The sequence below is a fragment of the Triticum urartu genome, chromosome 2A (assembly GCF_056163025.1).
Source record: "Triticum urartu cultivar PI428250 chromosome 2A, HENAU_Tu73, whole genome shotgun sequence".
Classification (NCBI taxonomy): Eukaryota; Viridiplantae; Streptophyta; class Magnoliopsida; order Poales; family Poaceae; genus Triticum; species Triticum urartu.
In genome coordinates this window covers 726,081,230-726,108,273 of record NC_141874.1, presented here as the reverse complement: position 1 = coordinate 726,108,273, position 27,044 = coordinate 726,081,230, and the positions used below count along the sequence as shown (strand labels likewise).

At 49.4% G+C, this 27,044-nt stretch overlaps 2 long non-coding RNA genes across 2 annotated transcripts; both read left to right on the top strand.

Annotated features, from left to right (window-relative positions):
• The first annotated feature begins 352 nt into the window (after positions 1–352).
• Positions 353–1,229, top strand: LOC147987222 (uncharacterized). Its single transcript, XR_015617597.1, has 3 exons — positions 353–550; positions 645–923; positions 1,204–1,229. It is a non-coding gene; the product is annotated as an uncharacterized LOC147987222 (long non-coding RNA).
• Positions 1,230–1,248: 19 nt separating this feature from the next.
• Positions 1,249–2,274, top strand: LOC125538257 (uncharacterized). Its single transcript, XR_015617596.1, has 4 exons — positions 1,249–1,280; positions 1,372–1,628; positions 1,718–1,793; positions 1,892–2,274. It is a non-coding gene; the product is annotated as an uncharacterized LOC125538257 (long non-coding RNA).
• Positions 2,275–27,044: the final 24,770 nt, after the last annotated feature.

Genomic DNA, 27,044 nt, shown 5'->3' with positions numbered 1-27,044 from the left:
TAGCTTCAATTCATCAATATAATCTAGGCACATATTTTGTATATAGTCATACGTATTTATGAAAAAGAATTTGCATGAGATCTTTTATTCTACCCTCTCGTGACAGCGGGGTCCATAAGGAAACTAAGAGATATTAATGGGACACGGCGATTTGGTGCCCGAGCCCAGATGATCCCGAAATCGCCGGCGTCAGTTCCAGGCTCGGGATCCGAATAATTCGTTCTGACGCGTGTGACGTCGAGCGTGGAAAAAGGGACGTACGATGAAATACGGTACGAAACAGTAGCTATTTCGTGGGCCCAAAGCGTATGGGTGGAACGGCGCTCGCACACGGGAACTCTGGTCCATGGACCAGATCGTTACTAGTCCAGCCGAGCCAGGGATCAGATAGGTGTGCGGCGACGGAAGTGGACGGCTGAGCCGTTTGTCCCTCTCCCCCCACCTCTGTCTCCGTTCTGAGTAGGTCCTTGCTGCGGCGCTCGTTCTGCAACGGCGAGCACGGGGAATTGGAAGATGGTGGGGCTGAGTTCCTGCTTAATGCCATTGACAGGTAAGTGGTCTCAGATCTGCAATTAATTTTTTGAGGATTTGCTCTTCAGGCTGTTTTTCCTTGAAGAAGAGACCTAACGAACGGGCCCTGGTAGCGGCCAATGATATCTTCTTGCAGGTTTCCATTACGAGAGGAGTTCGCGGACAACCTCGAGCACCCAGATCCGGTTCCCCCGGTCTTGTTGCCAAACAGCGGAGCCGGCCTTGCCGTTCCTGCAGACTCAAATACTGGATCTGGTTGCGCTCAACAGCTCGGCGGCGATGGGAATGATATGGCAGGACTTCGAGTCCGCCGTCGTGCGGATGCATCACCGACGAGGTCGGCCCCGTTTACTGACAGAGTCAATCCAGAGGCATCTGGGAGGACAAAAAAGGTGTAAACCCAAATCCTCCCGCTGTTGGTCTGTCACTGTATGTTCGTCACAACTGCACTGGATTTTGTCGGAATTTGTTTACTTCTGTAATCGTTAGAAAAAAAGTCGATATACACCAGAAAGTAAGCTTGGCCATTGCATCCCATCCTTAGCGGTGCCTTGTTTAACAGTCAGAACCACATTCATCATACTGTTAGTATTCTTGTAGTAGAACTATTAGACTGAATATTGTTTTGGTGGAAGAACTCGTAGACTGAATGTGTACGTTGCCAAATTACAGGTTATGGTTGGACAGTGAGCCATCAGATGACGATGGACTCTAAAGTCACGGGCTATAGAGTTGATTGGCTAAAGAAGGTAAACGGAATAAATGGAAAAGTTGAGCATCAGTTATCCATATGCTCCTAATTTTCCTATTTTCTCTGTGTTCTTGAAAATCAACTTTCAGTTCATGTTCCCGGTGCATTTCATGGATTGCCGGTCATTATATATCCTGGATACCGAGAAGATTATGATGGTGCTTGACCCAACGGAGACAGATCCGTCGGATGAGATGAAAATCAAACATGGGCCGCTAGCAAGGAAGTTTCAGCAGAAGTTATGCACCATATTCAGTGACATGTTCGGAGCCGGTTTGGTTGAGACCACTGGATGGTCGTTTGTGTACCCTTTGGTGGCGCAGCACAAGCCATGCATTAGGCGTGTGTGAGTACCCTAGAACATACCTAGGCATTTCAGGTTGATAAAAGAAAATTGCCTGCAAAATTCCTAAGTTCAATATTGTTTCCTCACAGGGAAGACAGTGGCGTATATGTCGCTCACTACGAGCTGGAGTTCACCGGTCTATACCTTTAATCAACTATAACCCAGGTATGGAACCACCTAACCTATTTCTTGACTAGCTGAAACTGATAGGCATATTTGATGAAAGTAATTAATAGTTTTCTCCTATTTTTGCTTCATCACAGGGTCAGATCAAGCACCTGCGCAAGAAGATTGCATACGAGATAGTGAACATGAAGGGGAACAAGGGAGATACCCCGGAGTTCCTGTACGAGGAGATCATTGACTGACGAGAAAGACATTAGCAATTCCAGTCTGCATGCAGTTTTGGCTGTGCGTGTACTTATCGTTAAATGGGCACATTTGAGTTCTAGTGTTATTTTGCATCAGAAAACCCTACTAGCATTGTGCATCTGGAAAGCTATGGGCATGGGATGTATTCCTAATGGAGATCTAATTAGAGTAATTTGAACTATGTACGTGTTAGAGATTATGTGAACAGATGACGATCTGTCTGAATTTAAATATGCTGCAACTACTTCTGGTTATTTGATTCATTGCTTAACATACATGAAGTGGCTGACCGTGATCAGATGATACGGAGAAGAGAATAATGGCAGTTCCAGAGATGTATTTAAGACGGGCTCGTCTAGTAGCCGTCTGTGAGTGATGGTGAACGGCTCAGGCCGGCTCAGAAATATGGCTGAACCGTGCCTCAACTGCCTGTTCTGCTTGTACAGTGTGACATGCAGTCGCATTCATTGCGCTGCTGAGCAGTGCTAAATATGGAGATATACAATAGTGAAATACAGCAGTGGGCGCAAATCCACATGACAACCTGCGGTATAGATTTTGGGAGCATCTGAGCTCGGTCTCAGAAACCAATATTCGATATTAATGTCTCATTTTAATAGAGAACCAGAACAAAGCATTAGCACTTAGTGAATAAATGAACTCCTCAAACTACGGTAATCACCGGAAAGAATCCCAATTATTGTCACCTTGGGGTATGCAGATCATAACACGTAATAGGTGCGTATAACTTGCAAGATAGGATCAAGAACACATATATATTCATGAAAATATAATAGGCTCAGATCTGAAATCATGGCCTCGGGCCCTAGTGACAAGCATTAAGCATAGCAAAGTCATAGCAATATCAATCTCAGAACATAGTGGATACTACGCATCAAGTCCTAACAAAACTAACTCGATTACATGATAAATCTCATCCAACCCATCACCGTCCAGCAAGCCTACGAAGGAATTACTCACTCCCGGCGATGAGCATCATGAAATTTGGTGATGGAGGAAAGTTGATGATGACGACAACGTCAATTTTCACCCTCCGGAGCCCCGAACGGACTCCAGATCAGCCCTCCCAATGAAGAACAGAAGGTGGTGGCGGCTCCGTATCGTAAAATGCGATGAATCCTTCTCTCTGATTTTTTCCTACACGAGTAGGTATATATGGAGTTGGAGTTAGGGTTGCCGGAGCTCCAAGGCCCCCACAAGCCTGGGAGGCGCGCCCTGGGGGGAGGGGGTAGGCGCGCCCCCAGAGCTTGTGGCTCCTGGTTGACCCCCCTCTGGTATCTTTTTGCGCCAGTATTTTTTATATATTCCACAAATATTCTCCGTAAATTTTCAGATCAATCCGAGAACTTTGATTTCTTCACAAAAATAACATTATGACAATTCTGCCGAAAACAACGTCAGTCCGGGTTAGTTCCATTCAAATCATGCAAATTAGAGTCCAAAACAAGGGCAAAAGACTTTGGAAAAGTAGATATGATGGAGACGTATCAACTCCCCCAAGTTTAACCCATTGCTTGTCCTCAAGCAATTCAGTTGACAAACTGAAAGTGACAAAGAAAAACTTTTACAAACTCTGTTTGATCTTGTTGTTGCAAATATGTCTAACTGATGTTCAGGTTTTCAGCAAGGATTATGAACTAACCATATTCACAATAACACTTAGGTCTCACATTTACTCATATCAATAGCATAATCAACTAGTGAGCAATAATAAGATTTCTCGGATGACAATAATTTTTCAAAACAATCATAATATAATATGGTACAATGGTATCTTGCTAGCCATTTCTGAGACCGCAAAACATAAATGCAAGGACCTTTGAATTTCAAGGACTGACTCGGCATTGTAATTCATGGCAAAAGAGATCTAGTCACAGTCATATTCAACATCAACTAACACAAAGCATAAAAATGACAATGGTGCTCTAACCGATGACAACTTACTTGAAGGATCTTACTCAATCCATAGGTAGGTATGGTGGACTCTCAAAATAAGATTTGGGTTTAAGGATTTTTGGATGCACAAGTAGTATCTCTACTTAGTGCGAAATTTTTGGCTAGCAAAGATAGGGAGCAAGCACCACATGTTAAAGGATCTATGACAATATAACTTCTATGTGAATATGAACAAACATAAATCATTACGTTGTTTTGCTTGTCCAACATCAACAAATTTTGCATAAAATATTTTGATGGGGCTCACAATCATAAAAGATGTCTAGGATAGTGTATTTGCATGCGAATCTTCTCTTCCCTTATTAATTCTTTCATGGATTGCATCATTGACCAATGCTATGTTTGTCAATCTCCAATAAATTTTACCACTTATACTTTTCCTTATATGATGTCATTACTTACCATAAGATCAGCATATGATCTTTTCATTATTATTTTTCTTTATTTTGATTGAAACATAAAAGTAAAGAAAGCAAAACTTGAACTAAACTTTATTATATGTCTTGCACACGATTATAAAGATGGATAGATCACTAAGCAAAACACTTGAAAAGGATCGAACTAAGCTTTTATTCAACAAATTCAAAAGATAACTAAGGGAGTCCTGGATTAGGGGGTGTTCGGGTAGCCGGACTATACCTTCAGCCGGACTCCAGGACTATGAAGATACAAGATTGAAGACTTCGTCCCGTGTCCGGAAGGGACTTTCCTTGGCGTGGAAGGCTGTTGGGTTTCGTAGTAATTTCAAAAATTTTCCTACGCACACGCAAGATCATGTGATGCATAGCAACGAGGGGAGAGTGTTGTCTACATACCCAACGCAGACCGACTGCGGAAGCGCTGACACGACGTAGAGGAAGTAGTCGTACGTCGTCACGATCCAACCGATCAAGCACCGAAACTACGGCACCTCCGAGTTCGAGCACACGTTCAGCTCGATGACGATCCCCGGACTCCGATCCAGCAAAGTGTCGGGGAAGAGTTCCGTCAGCACGACGGCGTGGTGACGATCTTGATGAACTACAGCAGCAGGGCTTCGCCTAAACTCCGCTATAGTATTATCGAGGAATATGGTGGCAGGGGGCACCGCGCACGGCTAAGGAATAGATCACGTGGATCAACTTGTGTGTTCTAGGGTGCCTCTACCTCAGTATATAAAGGAGCCAAGGGGGGAGAGGGGCACCGGCCAGGGAGAGAGGCGCAGGAGGAGTCCTACTCCTTCCGGGAGTAGGACTCCCCCCCAATCCTATTTCAACTAGGATTCCCCAAAGGGGGAAAGAGGGAGAGGGGTGGCCGGCCACCTCTCCTAGTCCTAATAGGACTACGGGAAGGGGGGAGGCGCACAGCCCTTGTGGGCAGCCCTTTCATCTTTCCACTAAGGCCCATGAAGGCCCATATGGCTCCCGGGGGGTTCCGGTAACCTCCCGGTAACCCGGTAAAATCCCGATTTCACCCGGAACACTTCCGATGTCCAAACATAGGCTTCCAATATATCAATCTTTACGTCTCAACCATTTCGAGACTCCTTGTCATGTCCGTGATCACATCCGGGACTCCGAACAACCTTCGGTACATCAAAATGCATAAACTCATAATATAACTGTCATCGTAACCTTAAGCGTGCGGACCCTACGGGTTCGAGAACAATGTAGACATGACCGAGACACGTATCCGGTCAATAACCAATAGCGGGACCTGGATGCCCATATTGGCTCCTACATATTCTACGAAGATCTTTATCGGTCAGACCGCATAACAACATACGTTGTTCCCTTTGTCATCGGTATGTTACTTGCCCGAGATTCGATCGTCGGTATCCAATACCTAGTTCAATCTCGTTACCGGCAAGTCTCTTTACTCGTTCCGTAATACATCATCTCACAACTAACATATTAATTGTAATGCTTGCAAGGCTTATGTGATGTGTATTACCGAGAGGGCCCAGAGATACCTCTCCGACAATCGGAGTGACAAATCCTAATCTCGAAATACGCCAACCCAACATCTACCTTTGGAGACACCTGTAATGCTCCTTTATAATCACCCAGTTACGTTGTGACGTTTGGTAGCACCCAAAGTGTTCCTCCGGCAAACGGGAGTTGCATAATCTCATAGTCATAGGAACATGTATAAGTCATGAAGAAAGCAATAGCAACATACTAAACGATCAGGTGCTAAGCTAATGGAATGGGTCATGTCAATCAGATCATTCAACTAATGATGTGACCTCGTTAATCAAATAACAACTCATTGTTCATGGTCAGGAAACATAACCATCTTTGATTAACGAGCTAGTTGAGTAGAGGCATACTAGTGACACTTTGTTTGTCTATGTATTCACACATGTATTATGTTTCCGGTTAATACAATTCTAGCATGAATAATAAAAATTTATCATGATTATAAGGAAATAAATAATAACTTTATTATTGCCTCTAGGGCATATTTCCTTCAAAGGCAAGCTTGGCGATGCGGATATTCAAGATTCCTACCATTGTAACCGACTTTGTGTAACCCTAACCCTCTCCGGTGTCTATATAAACCGGAGGGTTTTAGTCCGTAGGACAACTTCATCATACAACAATCATACCATAGGCTAGCTTCTAGGGTTTAGCCTCCTTGATCTCGTGGTAGATCTACTCTTGTACTACCCATATCATCAATATTAATCAAGCAGGACGTAGGGTTTTACCTCCATCAAGAGGGCCCGAACCTGGGTAAAACATCGTGTCCCTTGTCTCCTGTTACCATCCGCCTAGACGCACAGTTCGGGACCCCCTACCCGAGATCCGCCGGTTTTGACACCGACATTGGTGCTTTCATTGAGAGTTCCTCTGTGTCGTCGCAATCAGGAAGGATGCCTCTTCCCGTCTTTAAAGACGGCGCCGTTACTAAGGGAGCCTTGGCTGTCGGCCAAACTCTCCGGCTAGGTGGTTTTCTCATGACCGCCTGTTCGGCCGTTGCGCCGACGGTGACATCTCGGGTCATCAAAAGCAATCTTCACGTCAGCTCGGAACTCGTCGAGCAGTTAGATCCAATGGAGCTCTCTTCCGTAAACGAGCTCTTGGATCGCTTCGCCGCCTTGGGGGTCACTACGGATTATGACCAGGTTGGGCTTAAACCCGATCTAAGGGAAATTAATTCTCCCCAAGTTACCCATCACGTTGAGGCACAATGCGGCGACTCTTCATCTATCTTAAGGACTAGCTACGTCCGGATTCCCGATCCCTCCAAGCCGGATACCCGCGGAGGGGAGGATGTGACTCAAGACCTGAACTTAGAATCAGGCAACAGGCTAGATTCACTGGACAACATCCAAGAATCCAAACTTCAGAGTTCGGAAACTCCTTGGCCTCCGAGTCTCAGATTGGGTGAGGTTCTGGATTTAATTCCACCCACCCACCCGAACATAAGCGATCTATCCCAAATTAGGCAAAAGCCCAAAGAAACAGTACATCGTTACTGGGCAAGGTTCCTCCTGGTTATGAACAGGATAAAGGACTGCCGCGAGGAAGACACAATTTCAATCTTCTACAATAATTGCATGGACAAGGGAATCCTCAACGCCACAGGTCGTCGTGATCTTACACGCTTCGCTGACTTGGCGTCCATAGTACAAAAGTACTGTGCGACGGAAAGTGCCTGGAAAACCGAAACTAAATTTTGGGACAATCCGGCCCTGAATAGCAACCTCGTCCGAAGTAAAAGGGTGCATCATCATCAGACACCCGGGTTAAAAACCAAAAAACCAAAACCCTCTACAGGGCATGGAACCGTACTGGAGGGATGGCTTAATGGACCCTGTAAAATTCATAGTACAGAGGACGCCACACCAACTCATAGCCTTAGAGCATGTTGGATACTCCGGCAGGTGGCCAAAAGGGGCGAAGATCTCCTAATTCCGGAGGCCGTAGAAAGCCACCTCAGGGACTCCAGTACAGTCTTAACAGTCTTCGAGACTTTCGCATCAAATAATATGCGAAAAAGAACACTCCGCAGCCTCGCCGAAGTCTATCAAGTAGCAACAATAAACCCATGGAGTGACACGACTATTACTTTTAATGCCAGTGATGAACCTAAATTCCGAACAGCTCGAGCACCAGCCGCATTGGTCCTCAGTCCTATAGTGGATGGCTTTCGCCTCACCAAGGTACTCATGGACGGAGGCAGCGGATTGAACCTCATTTATGAGGAAACCCTTCAAAAAATGGAAATAGACTGGAACCGCATTGAGCGAAGCAGCACAAACTTTAGAGGAATAATCCCTAGTCGGGAAGCGCGCTGTGCAGGAAAAATCACACTAGATGTGGTGTTCGGCACGCCGGATAATTATAGGTCCAAAGAGGTCACATTCCAAGTGGCCCCGTTCATTAGCGGATACCACGCTCTGCTAGGGCGGGAAGCGTTTACAATCTTCCAAGCAATACCCCATTACGGGTACATGAAGCTCAAGATGCCCAGGCCAAACGGAATCATCACTCTCACTAGTGATCCGGACATAGCACTCCGCGCCGAAAACAAGACAGCCGCATTGGCCCTTGAGGCACTATCCGAAGCCCTAGCGGCTGAGGAACTGACTACGCTGCACTCCACGGTAAACAGGGACGATGTGATACTCGACAAAAGATCCAAGTCCACTTCCTTTAAACCAGCGGATGGAATAGTCAAATTCCAGGTCCATCCAATGGACCCCAATAAAATAGCTTCCATCAGGGCACGATTAAACTCCGATGTAGACGCCGCACTGCGAGAATTCCTACGAGAGAACTGGGACATTTTTGCCTGGCACCCTTCAGACATGCCAGGAATCCCACGCAGGCTGGCCGAACACAGCTTAAATATCCTAAAAGGATTCAAACCTGTCAAACAAGCCCTTCGGCGTTTCTCTGAACCCAAGAGACAGGCAATGGGGGAGGAGCTAGCCAAGCTATTGGAGGCCGGATTCATCAGAGATATAAAACATTCGGACTGGCTAGCGAACTTGGTGATGGTACAAAAAAAGGACAAATCCTGGCGCCTGTGCGTTGATTTTAAAGACCTTAACAAGGCTTGCCCAAAGGATCCCTTCCCCCTCCCACGCATCGATCAAATTATTGACGCCACTGCAGGACACGATTCGTTGTGCTTCCTCAACGCATACTCCGGCTACCATCAAATCAAGATGGCCGAGTCAGACCAAGCCGCAACGGCATTCATCACCCCATACGGCCCATTCTGCTTCAACACAATGCCTTTTGGGCTCAAAAACGCCGGCGCAACATATCAGCGCATGATTCAGACATGTCTGGCAAACCAGATCGGCAAAACAGTGGAGAAATACGTGGATGATGTGGTCGTAAAAACAAGACATGTCAAATCTCTAGTAGACGACTTGAGGCTTACATTTGACAACCTCCGAGCATATGACATCAAGCTAAATCCGGAAAAATGCATTTTCGGCGTTCCAGCCGGAAAGCTCTTAGGCTTCATTGTATCCGGTAGAGGAATCGAAGCAAATCCAACCAAGATCCGAGCTTTGTCACAATTGGATATCCCAAAGGACCTCAAACAAATACAAAAATTAACAGGATGCGTGGCGGCTCTAAGCCGCTTTATCTCCCGTTTGGGAGAAAAGGCGCTACCCCTCTATCGCCTCCTTCGGCGCACCGAACACTTCGAGTGGACGGATGCCGCCACGGCCGGACTCGAGGAAATAAAAGCCATATTGGCAACAAACCCAGTCCTGGCCGTGCCAAACATCGGCGAACCAATGCTATTGTACATTGCAGCAACCCATCAAGTTGTCAGCGCAGTACTCGTCGTCGAGCGGGAAACGGACGGACACAAATTCCCCCTTCAAAAGCCGGTTTACTACGTGTCCACTGTCCTCACCCCATGCAAATCATGGTACCCACATTATCAAAAGATTGCATATGCGGTATTCATGGCATCCCGGAAGCTACGACACTACTTTCAAGAGTGTTCAATCACAGTAGCATCGGAAGTACCACTCAATGATATTATAAACAACCATGACGCAACGGGCCGGATTGCAAAATGGGCCATCGAGCTCCTCCCGTTCGACATAACTTATAAGCCACGGCGAGCTATCAAGTCGCAAGTTTTGGCCGACTTCGTCGCAGAATGGACGGAGGCCGAACTCCCTAAAGAGTACGGCACATATTCAAACTGGATCATGCACTTCGACGGTTCCAAAATGTTGGCCGGACTAGGGGCCGGCATCGTTTTGACGTCACCCACAGGAGACACAGTTCAATATGTACTCCAGATTATGTACACGGACTCCAACAATGCAGCCGAATATGAGGCCCTTTTACATGGTCTCCGGATGGCAGTATCCATGGGCATTCAACGCCTAGAGATGCGCGGGGATTCAAACCTCGCAATATCCCAAAAAATGGAGACTTCGATGCCAAGGATCCAAAAATGGCAGCTTACCGCAACGCCATCCTCAAAATGTCAGCTCGGTTCGAGGGGCTCGAATTTTACCACATAGCCTGAGAAAACAATCAGGCGGCAGACGTCCTGGCACGCATCGGCGCAAAACGCGATGCGGTCCGCCCCAACATCTTCCTGGAAAGGCTGTTCAAGCCATCCATAGTATGGGACGGGAACATGGTAATATTAGCCCGGACCCAACCGCACTGCCCGACGCCGAACAATCTGACATAATCGGAGGCTCTGCCAATGAAATCACAACCTCAGCCCACGTACTAATGGCCGTCATCGCCCTGTGGACAGAACCATTCCTAGCCTACCTTACTAGGCAAGAACTCCCAGAGGACCAAAACGAGGCACGCTGTATAGTGCGGCGATCTAAAGCCTATAAAGTCCATGAGGGAGAACTTTATAAGAAAAGCACTACCGGAGTCCTTCAAAGGTGCATCTCCGAAGAGGAAGGGCGGAACCTGCTGGCCGAAATTCATGCCGGACTCGGTGGCCATCACGCTGCAGCTCGGTCCCTTGTAAGCAAGGATTTCCGTACAGGCTTTTATTGGCCGACGGCCCGGGCAGACGCTCAGGACTTGGTCCAACGATGCGTCGGTTGCCAGCTTTTTGCAAATCAAAGCCATATGCCACCCACCGCCCTTCAAACTATCCCCATCACTTGGCCTTTCGCGGTCTGGGGGCTTGACATGGTTGGACCCCTTAAAGGCGGAACCCACAAGAAAAAATCTTACTGGTCATGGTGGATAAGTTCACCAAATGGATAGAAGCCAAGCCTGTTAAAACGGCCGAATCCGGACCTGTGATAGACTTCATATCCGGGGTTGTGCACCGTTACGGCGTCCCCCACAACATCATCACTAATAACGGCACGAACTTTACGGCCGACGAGGTAAAACTCTGGTGCAAAAACATGGGCATCAAGCTCGATTATGGTTCCGTCTATCACCCACAAACTAACGGCTAGGTTGAATGTGCAAATGGTCTTATCATGAGCGGCGTCAAACCCAGATTAGTGCGGTCCCTCAAGGAATCTAACACGCACTGGGTAGAGGAGCTCGACTCCATACTCTGGGGGCTACGGACCACGCCGAATTGCACCACCGGATACACACCATTCTTTATGGTGTACAGCACAGAGGCAGTTCTGCCTTGTGACATAATTCATGACTCACCTCGAGTGTGCATGTACGAAGAAAGGGAGGCCGAGCTCGATCGGCAGGACAACTTGGACGCCTTGGAGGAGGAGCGTGACGTGGCAAAAGCCCGTTCCGCATTCTATCAACAGCAGGCTCGAAGATATCAAAGCAGAGAAGTACGGGCCAAAAATTACAATGTTGGCAAACTAGTTCTACGCCTGCCGGATAAGAAAAAGGACAAACTCAAGCCCAAATGGGAAGGTCCCTTCATAATCGACCAAGTCCTGACTGGTGGAGCGTACCACCTGCGAGATGCGTCGGATAACCGACTCGAGCCGAACCCATGGAACGCAGCCCGTCTCCGAAGATTCTATGCCTAGCGCCAGACTCTGTGTTCGTCTCCTTCCTCTGTCCATTTTTTACATTTTTCTGTCTTACATTTCCCTCCTTCCACCATTTCTTTTTTCTTTTCTTCTTATAGCCATTAAAGGCTCAACAAGTGACGCGCTACTCGCGCTCACTACACCTGGGGGCTTCTTTAAACAAAAGCTTATTTATACGGGCTTCACGCCCAACACATGTGTCAAACTTCCGCATGTACCTTTTTTTCACCATTATATGCATCGATATGACTTAAGTTTTGGCCAAGCTTGGTTGCCTGGCTCCTGTGCTTACCCCTACGTTCCCGATTGTTCGGCTAGGTGGTAAAGGGAGCACCTTTGCGATTGTTACTGCTGGATCAGCCGGATGTGTACCTCAGACTGGGTGAAGCCGAAAGCTAGCGTTCTTAAGGGAATATTCGGTCGGTGAACTAAAAGATGACCTTTTTTACTTATTTATATATATGCCCCCAGATGATTTTCCTGCGTTTGCAGTCCGGACATGCACTTTAGGGCATGCCTCCCAGAGAAAGGAACCCCTAACGGAACTATTCTCTCTGGAAGATGTTTCTTACTAACCATGTAATATAACATAACTAGTTGGGCACTTATCTGATAAAGCACTAATGACCCCTACGCCTGGTCTCCATGCATACCCCGGTTCTTACATAATCGGTAGGGTATTCGGACACACTCCGGACCGTCAGGTCCCGAGGTTGAAGCGAAAAGGTCGGCAACGACAAACGATCTACAATCCGGCTAGAAGGCATTACACATGTCAATTAAAAATTACATAGTCACTCTGACTGATTGTATTCCTCTTCAATACCATCTAACAGGCTGTCTAATTTACAGTCCTGCTGGGAATACTTTGCGGCCAATTCTACCTGGCCGTATACTAAGTTTACAGGGATCTCCTTCCCGTCTGGCCCTACAGGTCCGACCTCGGCCATGTGGTTTGGGTCAGCCTTTGTGTACCGCGTCTTCACCATGGCCCAGGCCTCCCTCGCGCCTTGGCGGCATGCCGATATCTTCCACAACCGGAAACACCGCCTCGCTCCCTTCAACTTCTCTACAAGCTCTCCAAGGCCCTCGAGCCTGGGGAGGGATGGCCATAAGGCTTGGGCAACGCCTTGCATCACCCGCCGAACTCGCTCGTGCAGTTGCAAGAGCTCGGGAAGAAGGTCACCCGTTGAACCGGGCATCTCCTCTGCAGGACGACCTGTTAGCATACCTACAGACATAACTCTGTTACTCGACTTCCCCGCCGAACTCCCTTTTCAGAGTTCGTTTAAGCACTTACTATACATGCCGCGTCGAAGCCGTTGATTCTCCTTAGTGGAGTCAGACAGCTGGGCCCGAACATCCTTCAGTTCAACGCCCAGCTTGGTGTTGGCATCTTGGAGATCGTTCTTCTCCCGCCTCACCTTTGTCAGCATGCTCTCACCAGCCTTCAGCTGGCGTAGGAGTTGTTGCTTTTCCGGATTTAATCCGGCCCCATCTGCAATTTCATTTGTCAGATTCGCACCCACGCCGCACTTCACAAAATATTTATCGTTCGAAGCGTAAATTACCAGAGGGGGTCTCCTTGGGCTCCCCTGCCGCGGCTAGTACGGCCTCAAGTTGGGCTTTGCACTCTTCCAGCTCCTGGGACAGTAGGGTATTCTTTTTTGTAAGAACCTGCATAACAAATGATCCTTAAATCAGTTATTCTAACTGTTTCAAGTCTCGGGGGCTACTGGTATATATATATTTACCAAAATTTTCTTACCCGTATGTCTTTTACATATTGCTCCGTGGCTCTGGCTAAACCATTTTGAGCGGCACGGAGGTACGCATCTCCCGAATTGAAGGCATCCAATGCCTCTTGGGAGAAACAAGCGTCGCGGAGAACTGTCCGGCGACGCCTGTGGTTCATGGCACTCTCCACCTCGGAATTGGTGGCAGACAGCCTGTCCGCATCCTCTGTCGGAGGAGCGTCCGGTGCGCGCCTTGTGTTCGCTTCCGCTTCCGGGCCAGGCGTTGGAGCCTTGCTGGTGGAGGCGCGGTTGGCAACCTCTCCGGATATAGTCCGGCGAGGTCTCTTCGTCCTGAGGAGAGCACGAGCATTAATATTCCCTGAAGGGATAACACCAGGGAAATGGATGGTGCGCTATACCTTTGCGCCGGCGTCTCGGTCTGGACTACATTCCTTTTTACCCCACGGGGCCCTGCGACCCCTCGTTGGCTAGCCGCCGCAGGTTCGGCCTCCCGCCTCGGAAACCTCTCCTGCAAAACACGGTTGTCGTCAGGAAAACTGAAATGCTTGAGAATGGAATCCTTCTCAAAGGGATGAGACTCCGGTCTCTGTCACCTGGGAGGCCGGGATTAACCCTGGGTAATCGGCCGTAATGGCCACCAAGGTATTGTCCTTGCTTAGCTGATGAAACACCCCGTCAATCAGCTCCACCGATATGTCCGGATCCTCTTCGGATTCCGGATTGAGGGGCCGTTCTGGATCCTCGGGCTGTGGAGGACGGCTGTTTATATCCTTTACTTCCTGACGCAGTTCCTGCGTCGAAGTCGTTAGACTACATATTTAATCATGGGAATATAAAACGGATGGGCGAGCAAAATTGTCCACTTACCCAACTCGGAGGGTTATACATAGTAAATCCGCCCTGCGGGTTGACGTGGAGGAATTCCTCCTCTTCTCCCTTGTACAAAGAGAATAAGATCTTTACTAGAGCGGCAGCTGAGGCCGGCCCCTTACGACCGTAACTGGTGGCGTCATCCTCCCCGTTAAAATCCCACATGGGGTGGCCTCTATACTGAAGCGGCAGCACCCCCCGCATAATGCATGCGGCCATGACTCCAATCATGGTTAGTCCGGAATGAGCCAATAGTCTTATCCGGCCCATCAGGTAAAGGACGTCCCTGTCACTTTCTCTCTGAGAGCTCCATGGATGCCAGCTTAAGCGTTTCTTTAAGGGAGCATTGTTGAATTCGGGGAGACCGACCCGGATAGGATCCGTCAGCGGGACATCATCTATATAAAACCATTCCGAAGGCCAGTCCTCGGACGCCTTCTTTGGGGTTCCGGATAGATATCCGGTCCCGGCGATGCGCCATACTTCGGCTCCGCCCACTTGATATATGGACCCCTCTTGAGAACGGGGCACCAGGCAGAATATCCTCTTCCACAATGCGAAATGAGCCTCAACACCTAAGAATAGCTCGCAAAGGGCGATGAAGCCCGCGACATGCAATATAGAGGCGGGCGTGAGGTTGTGCAGCTGGAGGCCGTAGAACTCCAGAAGCCCGCGGAGAAACGGATGAATTGGAAATCCTAGTCCTCTTATTAGATAGGGGACGGGGCATACCCGCTCTCCTTTGGAGGGATTGGGGGTTGAGGGAGTCCTGGATTAGGGGGTGTTCGGGTAGCCGGACTATACCTTCGCCTGACTCCTGGACTATGAAGATATAAGATTGAAGACTTCGTCCCGTGTCCAGATGGGACTTTCCTTGGCGTGGAAGGCAAGCTTGGCGATGCGGATATTCAAGATCTCCTACCATTGTAACCGACTCTATGTAACCCTAACCCTATCCGGTGTCTATATAAACCGGAGGGTTGTAGTCCGTAGGACAATCATCTCCATACACAATCATACCATAGGCTAGCTTCTAGGGTTTAGCCTCCTTGATCTCGTGGTAGATCTACTCTTGTACTACCCATATCATTAATATTAATCAAGCAGGAGTAGGGTATTACCTCCATCGAGAGGGCCCGAACCTGGGTAAAAACATCGTGTCCCTTGTCTCCTGTTACCATCCGGCCTTGACGCACAGTTCGGGACCCCCTACCCGAGATCCGCCGGTTTTGACACCGACATTGGTGCTTTCATTGAGAGTTCCTATGTGTTGTCGCCTTCGAGGCCCGATGGCTCCTTTGATCATCAACAACGATGAGATCCAGGGTGAGACTTTTCTCCCCGGACAGATCTTCGTCTTCGGCGGCTTCGCTCTGCGGGCCAATTCGCTTGGTCACCTAGAGCAGATCGAAAGCTACGCCCCTGGCCATCAAGTCAGGTTTGGAAGCGTAAACTACACGGCTGATATCCGCGGAGACTTAATCTTCGACGGGTTCGAGCCACAGCCAAGCGCGTCGCACTATCTCGTGGGGCATGATCTAGCTCTGCCTCCGAACAGTGTCCTGGAGGCCGCACACGCACCGGTTCCGACCCTTAACTCGGAGCCTATTGCACCGATCGAGGATGAGCGGTTGGACGTCACCTCGGGGGCTGCGATCTCAAAGGCGATCGAGTCGAACGCCAGCCCCGCTCCCCGCGTGACTCATGACTCCGAGGATCCGGACTCTTCTCCGGACTCCGAACCCCCCGTGCCCCTACCGATCGAATCCGATTGGGCACCTATAATGGAGTTCACCGCCGCGGACATTTTTCAGCACTCGCCTTTGGGCGACGTCCTGAACTCTCTCAAGTCTCTCTCTTTATCAGGAGAGCCCTGGCCAGACTACGGTCAGCGAGGATGGGATACGGACGACGAAGAAATTCAAAGCCCACCCACCACCCACTTGGTAGCCACTGTCGACAATTTAAACGACGTGCTCAACTTCGACTCCACAGACATCGACAGCATGGATGACGATGCAGGAGATAACGATGAACCAACGCCCATAGGGCATTGGACAGCCACCTCATCTCACGATGTGTACATGGTGGATACCCCTAAAGGAAGCGACAATGAGGAAAAAGGGGATGGAAAGGGAGATCGACCCCCCTGAAAAGCAATCAAAGCGTCAGCGTAAACGCCGACCCAAGCCCCGCCTCAATAAAGACCCAGCCATAGAGCAGGATGAGCCGGTAGACGACGAGCAGGCCTCAGAGCAACCGTTCGAACAGGGAAACACGGATAGAGAAACCGAACATCCCTCCCCCGGCGAAAATGGCATTCTGGACGACCATACGCCGGATAAACCCACAAAGCAGAAGAATCTCCACAAGAGGCTCATTGCAACAGCACGCAGCCTGAAAAAGCAGAAGAGGAAGCTAAAAACAGCGGAAGACGCGCTCCGGATCAGATGGAGCAAAGTAATCAATACCGCAGATAAATACAGCGACGGTCGCCGCACTAAAAGCTATCCGAAAAGAAGGCTACTGCCTGAATTCGATGAAGAGGCCCTAGAGCCCTCGCATTCAAAAAATAAGAAAGCCACACGGTCGGATAGACGACCCCATAAAGCGGCAAGCGGCGCCGCACTTAAATCGGCATGCGCCCCCCTTAAGGATTCGCATCATGGCCCAGTCAGGTCCATTTACGGGCCAAGAAGTCAAGCTCTCGCAAGCAATGTAATAAAGCCATCATTAGAATCCGGCACACCCAAATACAGGGGCGCCGCACACCCCCTATGTTTCACCGATGAGGTTCTGGACTATGAATTTCCAGAGGGATTCAAACCCGTAAACATAGAGGCATATGATGGAACAACAGACCCTGGAGTCTGGATCGAGGATTATATCCTCCACATACACATGGCTAGAGGAGATGATCTCCATGCCATAAAATATTTAACCCTTATTCTTAAAGGGCCAGCCTGACATTGGCTTAAAAGCCTTCCTGAAAACACAATTGGAAGTTGGGAAGAGCTCGAGGATGCTTTCCGAGCAAATTTTCAAGGGACCTATGTCCGTCCTCCGGATGCAGATGATCTTAGTCACATAACTCAACAGCCCGGAGAATCAGCTCAGCAGTTCTGGAATAGATTCCTCACCAAAAAGAATCAGATAGTCGACTGTCCGGACGCCAAAGCCCTAGCAGCTTTCAGGCATAACATCCAAGATGAATGGCTCGCCAGACACCTCGGCCAAGAAAAGCCAAGAACAATGGCCGCATTAACAACCCTCATGACCCGCTTTTGTGCAGGAGACGACAGCTGGTTGGCAAGGTGCAGCCCCAGCGACCCAAGTACATCCAAAACTAGGGATGGAAACGGAAAACCACGACGCAACAAGGACCGTCGCCGGACTAAGGAAAAAAGTCCGAAGAACACGGCAGTTAATGCCGGATTCAAAGGCTCACGACAAAATCAGACAAAACCACCCCTCCAGGATAACAAGGATGATCCATCCAACCTAAATAAAATCCTGGACAGGACATGTCAGATACACAGTACTCCTGGGAAGCCTGCTAACCATACCCACAGGGATTTTTGGGTTTTCAAACAATCTGGCAGACTCAACGCCGAACACAAGGGGCTCAACACACCAAGCGAAGATGAGGACGAACCCCAGAAGCAGAGCACCGGGAAACAAAAGAACTTCCCGCAAGAAGTAAAAACAGTGAACTTACTTCACATAACAAAACGTGTGGCGCCCATAAAGGCATGCACCACACGACCTATCCCCAAAGGGTCCCGCCACTGGTTGTTAAAACCAATCATCTTCGATCAGCTAGATTATTCTAGAAATATCAAGAATGCAGGCTGGACTGCCTTGATACTCGATCCAATAATCGGCGGACTCCAGTTTTCAAATGTCCTTATGGACGGCGGCAGTGGACTAAACCTGATATATCAGGATATAATCCACCACATGGGGATAAACCCAGCAAGAATCCGCTGCAGTAAAACCTCCTTTCAAGGGGTAACACCTGGTCTGGACACCCATTGTATGGGTTCTCTCCGGCTTGAAGTTATATTCGGCTCTGCCGATAACTTCCGCCGCGAAAAGCTGACCTTCCATATCGTCCCGTTCTCAAGTCGCTATCAAGCACTACTGGGACGCGAAGCTTTCGCTCGCTTTAACGCAATACCGCATTATGCATCCCTCACGCTTAAGATGCTCGGTCCACGAGGCATCATCTCTTTGAAAGGGAAGCACTAAAGTACGCCTCCCCCGAGCGGAGGACTGTGCGGCCGCCTTGACAGCCCCACAGTAAAATGGCCTCACCGGCCAAATAACTTCGAAATAGGTCATTAAAGACCACGAACGCGGATAGACGAGTTCGGTATAAAATAATCATTGATGAAGGCTTAGTGGCCATATACCCCCGCACTAGGGGCTACATGCACATAAAGAGCCAATAAAGCTCAATTTTATATAATTTACTTTATACTTCGTTTATTTTACACTTTTGTTCGGCACGACCGGTTTTCAACTCCGTTCCTCTCTTTTTACAGATGAACGTCGTGCGACGCCCGCCCAGGATACGGCACAACAGAGACACAGGCGCAGACGTGCAGTAGGGATCCGTTCTAAAGGATTCTTTTTAGATTAAGACCCTGCGTAAACCTTTTTTACTGTCTCTTGTTGCTACATATCCCCTGGTTTTCTTTAATATAACCACGGAGGAGGCTGGCGTCTTGGCATGTGGCCACATCAGAATTCTTGCGCGTACCTGGACACTAGGGGCTTTTTTACTGAAGAGTGTTGTTTCGCCCGCACTCATAAAGACCGAACACCTTAGGGAGTGTTCGGCGTCGTGAGTTTTGGCATTATATGCATCAGCTCCGAATAATGTCTTTGGTCAAATGTTGGGTTGCCCGGCTGCTGAGTTCGGCTACCTTATGTTCCGCTCTATCGGCTAAGGTAGCACCAGGAGAACTACTTCGATTGTGCCCCGGTTCGGCCGGGCGAGCACCTCAGTAGAGAAAGCCGAAAACTGACTGTCATGATGTAGCGTGAGACTGGTCAGCCACTTGATGACCTATTGGAATATATCGGATTCCTCTGCTTTAACGAAGGGCCGTTTCCCGGCTAGGCACATACGCGCCCCGAACTCGGGCGAGCGCAGTCGCCACCAAAGGGCTACCTAAATAGTCCCACTGTCAAGCTCCTATGGCTAAGTGAAAGTGTTAAAGCATTATAGTCCGGTTGCCTGGCCCACTGCGCTATCACCTCCTTTGTAGGACCAAGACGTTGGGTTAAGTGTGAAAATGCGTCTTCTGCGAGCACCCCCGCACTATGTGCTTGGGGGCTGAAGCCAACGACTGCCATCTTTCAGGTTATATATATATATATTAAAAACGGCCGCACAGGAGGTGTTTCCAATACTTGAAGGCACAAGTATAAAACCACTACAACATTACTTTATAATTACATATGCTATCATAAATTAGCATCCTTCGAGCACCGCGTCTCTATTATACGAGTGCCTTCAAGGACTTCCTGAAAATAGTGCTCGGAAGGTACTCGGGTTTTGTCCAAATCTCGGGACGCAACAACGATGGTCTCCATCTCTGCCCAGTATGTTTTGACACGGGCAAGAGCCATCCTTGCGCCCTCTATGCATGCTGACCTCTTCATTGCATTAATACGCGGCACCGGTTAAGCAATTGCTGCACCAAGCCGAAATAACTCTTCGACTCCGATCTCCCCGGCCAAAGATGACCCATGACGTACTTCATGGCGAGTCCGGACAACCTATTCAGTTCGGCCCATTGAGCCAAACGATCGTCCACTGCAAGTGGACGCTCTGGATTGTGAAATTGCGACCAGAAAAGCTTTTCCACTTCGTGATCTTTTTGATCTCGAAAGTGTTCGGTCGCATCAGCAGCACTCGCTGCCAAATCCAGATAGGTGTCCTCCACACTCCACATTTGGTCCAACGGAGCAAACCTCGGATCGCAAAACTTCCTCCGCAGCATAAACGGCCTTCCAGCCGCAATCTGTCCGGCTTGGCGCAGCTCCTCCTTCGCAGCTCTCATCGCAGAGCGAGTGTCTTTGGCATCAGTAACGGCCTTCTCTAAGTCCGTGTGCCTCGCCCGGTCTTCTTCTTCAAGAAGCTTGCAACGGTCAGCAGCACCCTTTAACTTTACGGCCATCTCGGCCATCTCCTCCTTGCTTCGGCGGTGAGCAGCCTGTTCGGCTTTCAGCTCTTCAAGGGCTTTCTCGGCAGCCGCATCGCTTTTTCTGGCTTGTTCCTTAGCTCGGGCAAGTTCAGCCCTAAGACTCTCCATGGAGGCCGCGCCATCTGCGTCAAGCACACACATGGTAAGATACTGGCATGAAGCTCCTCTTACCTAATGCCGCCCGAGGAATTACATACCTTGAGCCTCATCAAGCTGCTTATTGACAAGCGCGATGTCAGCATCTGCCACGTCCAGTTGCCGCTTTAGTTCGGCAAAATCATCAGTTCGGCTCGATTCCGGACACCTCGCCACCTACATTCAAAGGCGCATCTTAGACCTGGGATTATGATCCTCTGCATGCCATCATTTCCTGACAACGGGCAGAGTCTCAGGGGCTACTATCTACACAGGGCGCATCTTATTTATGCGCAACTAACAAAAGTGTACATTATCTAATGTACCTCAAAACCCGCCAGTAAACTTTTGACGGCCTTATGCAATCCGCTTTCGGCGGATGAGATCCTTTCAATCACCATGCCCATCAATGCACGGTGCTCCTCTGAGACAGAAGCTCGCCCCAGCAAAATCTTTAGCTCCTCCGGCCGAACACCAGACGGCGCCGGACTTGTCCCAGGACTTCTTTCGAAGGCCGGACGCGGAGAACCTCGGGGGGCCACATAGCTATCTTCCGCCCCTGCCGGATTCGGAGCAACCCTCCGCGACGACACCTCAGGGTCGCCCGCCTCGCTAGGCGGTACGGTAGGGGGAGGCGTCCCGCTCTCCATCATCTTCGAAAGAAGATCCCCCGAAGACGAGCTCTGCTGAGAAGGGCTGAGGTCCGAGCTACAAGGTAAAATTTCGGTTAATCTTCTTAGATATAAATCAAGGATTTCTCTCATCTCTCAAAAAGAAAATCTTTTCTCTACGTACGGCTCGCTGGAGGGCTGATCCCTTTGAGGTTGTAGTTCGGCCGAGGAGCTCCCCGACGTCGGACCCTCTGACGAGGATTTCTTCCCTCGCTTCGAGGCCATGGTCTCTGGGTCGTCAGAGGCGGCCCTCTTCTTCCCCTTAGGAGAGGAATTATCGGTTCCTCCCTTCGGAGCGGCCTCCTTCGAGGAGGCCACAGTTTCCTTGTCCTCCCCCTTGCTTCCCTCCAAAGGCATTATCGCCAGCATCCTGACCAGCACGGGATCCGGCCTGGTTTCGGGAAGGGGAGCCGGACACCTGATCAGCTTTGCCTTCGCTATCCACTCCTGTTTAAAAGGACAGCTCTTTTAGGGGCAAGTTTATGACAATTCTACGGATAGGAGGTCCGGGCACAAGGTTACTTACTTGAGTATCCGGGCGATTGCAGCTTAGGCCTGCGTCCTCGGTCAAATCCGGACACATCTCTTGTGATCCGAAGAATAGTTTATACATCTCCGCGGGCGTTGCGCCCATAAAATTCCAGAGAGCTCGTGGTCCCTCTGGATTAAATTCCCACAGGCGAAGCGAGCGACGTTTGCCGGGCAGTATTCAGTGAATCAGCATGACCTGCGTTACCTTGACCAGGCTGAGGTCTCCTTTCAAGAGATCCTTAATGCGGCCCTGCAACAAGGGCACATCTTTGGGCAGACCCCAATCTAACCCTTTGCTGACCCACGACGCTAGCCATGGTGGGGGACCCGAGCGAAAGGCAGGAAGCGCCACCCACTTGGTGCCCCTGGGAGCGGTAATGTAGAACCACTCTCGTTGCCATAAGCCAAGCTCCTCTTGAAAAGAGCCCTCGGGCCATGGAGCATCGGCATTCTTGCTTATAACAGCGCCTCCGCACTCTGCGTGCCGTCCCTTGATCATCTTCGGCTCCACTTTAAAGGTCTTGAGCCATAATCCGAAGTGAGGGGTAACACGGAGGAATGCTTCACACATGACGATAAACGAGGAGATATGGAGGATGGACTCCGGGGCTAAATCATGGAATTCCAGCCCGTAATAAAACAACAGTCCCCGCACAAAGGGATCCATTGGGAAGCCTAACCCCCGAAGGAAGTGAGACATGAACACCATGCTCTCACCGGGCTGGGGACTGGGAATGACCTGCCCTTGAGCAGGCAACCTATGCAAAATCTCGCCGGTCAGGAACTTAGCCTCCCTCAACCTTAGTACGTCCTCCTCCGTGACGGAGGAAGGCGTCCATCGGCCTTGAAGGTCAGAACCGGACATTGTCGAAGGTCCGAAGCGCCTGGAAACTGAAGCCTAGGGTGTTGGAACTCGAGGCGACGGGCGAACTCGCTTGAGATTGAAAAAAGGAGTAAGGCCTTGGTCTCTTTATAAGAGGTTGAATACCAAGAGCCCTCCCCGTAACCGTTTGGGACTCGCCTTTAATTGAGGGAACGTGCTAATGGGCACGATTGGGTTACCCACGTCCGTATTGATGAGAATCCTGTAAAAAGGGCACACGATCTCTGCTTTGACAAGACGTGCCAAGGAAACCGCCTAGCAAACCGCGCTGAGGTGGAAAAGTAAAAACGATTTGAGTAAAGGACTTGGCCGTGGTGTGATGACGCACTGCGGAATACGTCAGCAGATTTGATTTGTGTTAATATTATTCTCTCTATGGCAATATGTGGAAACTTATTTTGCAGAGCCGGACATTATTCTTGGTGTTTATAATCTTCTATGAAGGACTTGGAGGAGGAACCCACCTTGCAATGCCGAAGACAATCTGCGCGCCGGACTCGTCGTCATTGAAGCCTGGTTCAGGGGCTACTGAGGGAGTCCTGGATTAGGGGGTGTTCGGGTAGCCGGACTATACCTTCGCCGGACTCCTGGACTATGAAGATACAAGATTGAAGACTTCGTCCCGTGTCTGGATGGGACTTTCCTTGGCGTGGAAGGCAAGCTTGGCCATGCGGATATTCAAGATCTCCTACCATTGTAACCGACTCTATGTAACCCTAACCCTATCCGGTGTCTATATAAACCGGAGGGTTGTAGTCCGTAGGACAATCATCTCCATACACAATCATACCATAGGCTAGCTTCTAGGGTTTAGCCTCCTTGATCTCGTGGTAGATCTACTCTTGTACTACCCATATCATTAATATTAATCAAGCAGGAGTAGGGTATTACCTCCATCGAGAGGGCCCGAACCTGGGTAAAAACATCGTGTCCCTTGTCTCCTGTTACCATCCGGCCTTGACGCACAGTTCGGGACCCCCTACCCGAGATCCGCCGGTTTTGACACCGACAGGGGTGCTCTCCGCTTGCTCTCCGCCATCATAGGTGGCGAGTCCGGCTCGGACCGGGACCATATAGGCCTGAGGAATAAATCCCTTGGCCTGGAGTGATACTAGCTCGCTGTGCGGGATGGAGCACCTCTCCCAGTCTCCAGGCTTAGGACTGGGAGGGCGAGAGGAGGAGCTGCGATGGCTGACCATGGTGGAATGGACCTTTGCTGGAGGTGCTCTTATGATTACTCGCGGAGAGGAGAAGGTGTGGTTTGGATCTGAATCCCCATCCCCTTAAATAGACGGCTCGTTTATATGGCTAGGGGTGTGAATGTAAAAACGCTCAGACTTTTCATATTCGTTGGACACGTGGAAGACGGCCATTATTGGGCGCAGAAGCCAAGGAGCGCCGTATTACAAAAAACCGGACATTATTCAACAAGTACACGGAATTTGGAGGAGAACCCGCCTTGCAATGCCGAAGACAATCTGCGCGCCGGACTCGTCGTCATTGAAGCCTGGTTCGGGGGCTACTGAGGGAGTCCTGGATTAGGGGGTTATCGGGTAGCCGGACTCTAGGACTATGAAGATACAAGATTGAAGACTTCATCCCGTGTTCGGAAGGGACTTTCCTTGGCGTGGAAGGCAAGCTTGGCGATGCGGATATTCAAGATCTCCTACCATTGTAACCGACTTTGTGTAACCCTAACCCTCTCCGGTGTCTATATAAACCGGAGGGTTTTAGTCCGTAGGACAACTTCATCATACAACAATCATACCATAGTCTAGCTTCTAGGGTTTAGCCTCCTTGATCTCGTGGTAGATCTACTCTTGTACTACCCATATCATCAATATTAATCAAGCAGGACGTAGGGTTTTACCTCCATCAAGAGGGCCCGAACCTGGGTAAAACATCGTGTCCCTTGTCTCCTGTTACCATCCGCCTAGACGCACAGTTCGGGACCCCCTACCCGAGATCAGCCGGTTTTGACACCGACAATAACTAAAGATCAAACTAAGATAAATAAGGGCAAAAGAGGTGGTGTGATACGATACCGGGGAACCTCGCCCAAGCTTGGCACAACCGGGAGTGCCCAAACCCGATACTCAAGTCTCCTTTGGTGGTGAAGAAGGTGATGGTGTTGGTGATGTAGAAGCGAGCTTATCCTTCACGCTCAAAAGATACTCCAATCTACGGACGACGCTCCGGAGGGCAATGATGTGCTCTTGCAATAGAATATTTTCACGAGTGAGATATTTGTTTTGAACACGAACCGTTTTAATGGTCCTAAAAGCTTCAATTTCAGTGGGGGTAAGATATTCGTAGTATGGTTGAAGGATATCTTCTTCTTCTTCTTCTTCTTCTTCTTCTTATTCTTATTCTTATTCTACTTATTCTATTTTTATATATCCTACTAATTCTACTAGTTTTAAAAAACAAAGAACAAAATAAAAAACAAAGAAGATAATAAAAAACTCAGCAGAGCCGGGGCCGCGGGGCGCCGGGTGGGCGGGTGGCGGGCCGCGGTGGGGCGGCCGGTGGCGCGGCAACGGCGGTCGGGGGTCGGTGCAGCATTGCGGCGGAGGGGCGCCGGGGCCGTGGGGTGCCGGGTGGTCGGGCGGCGGGCCGGGGCGGTCGGGCATGGGGGGCGCCGGGTGGCGCGGCGGCGACGGATGGGGGTTGGCGGGGTGTCGGGGCGGAGGGGCACCGGGGTGGTCGGGCCGCGGGGCGGGGCGGTGGGGCGTGGGGCGGAGGGGCGCTAGGGTGGGCGGGCGGCGGACCGGGGCGGAGGGGCGCTGATAACCCACAAGTATAGGGGATCGCAACAATTTTCGAGGGTAGAGTATTCAACCCAAATTTATTGATTCGACAGAAGGGGAGCCAGAGAATATTCTCAAGTATTAGCAGCTGAGTTGTCAATTCAACCACACCTGGATAACTTAATATCTGTAGCAAAGTATTTAGTAGCAATTTAGTATGGAAGTAACGGTAACGGTGGCAAAAGTAACAGTACCAGTTTTGTAGTAATTGTAACAGTGGCAACGGAAAATTAACTAAGCAAAGATCAATATGTGAAAAGCTCGTAGGCATTGGATCAATGATGGATAATTATGTCAGATGCGATTATTCATGCAACAGTTATAACATAGGGTGACACAGAACTAGCTCCAGTTCATCAATGTAACGTAGGCATGTATTCCGAATATAGTCGTACGTGCTTATGGAAAAGAACTTGCATGCCATCTTTTGTCCTACCCTCCCGTGGCAGTGGGATCCTATTGGAAACTAAGGGATATTAAGGCCTCCTTTTAATAGAGTACCGGACCAAAGCATTAACACTTAGTGAATACATGAACTCCTCAAACTACGATCATCACCAGGAGTGGTCCCGATTATTGTCACTTCGGGGTTACCGGATCATAACACATAATAGGTGACTAATGACTTGCAAGATAGGATCAAGAACTCACATATATTCATGAAAACATAATAGGTTCAGATCTGAATTCATGGCACTCGGGCCCTAGTGACAACCATTAAGCATAGCAAAGTCATAGCAACATCAATCTCAGAACATAATGGATACTAGGGATCAAACCCTAACAAAACTAACTCGATTATATGATAAATCTCATCCAACCCATCACCGTCCAGCAAGCCTATGATGGAATTACTCACGCACGGCGGTGAGCATCATGAAATTGGTGATGGAGGAAGGTTGATGATGACGACGATGACGGATTCCCCTCTCCGGAGCCCCTAACGGACTCCAGATCAGCCATCCCGAGAGAGATTAGGGCTTGGCGGCGGCTCCGTATCGTAAAACGCGATGAATCCTTCTCTCTGATTTTTTTTCACCCCGAACGTGAATATATAGAGTTGGAATTGAGGTCGGTGGAGCACCAGGGGGCCCACGAGGCAGGGGGGCGCGCCCCCACCCTCGTGGACAGGGTGTGGGCCCCCTGGTCTTGATTCTTTCGCCAGTATTTTTTATAAATTCCAAAAATATTCTCCGTGAAGTTTCAGGTCATTCCGACAACTT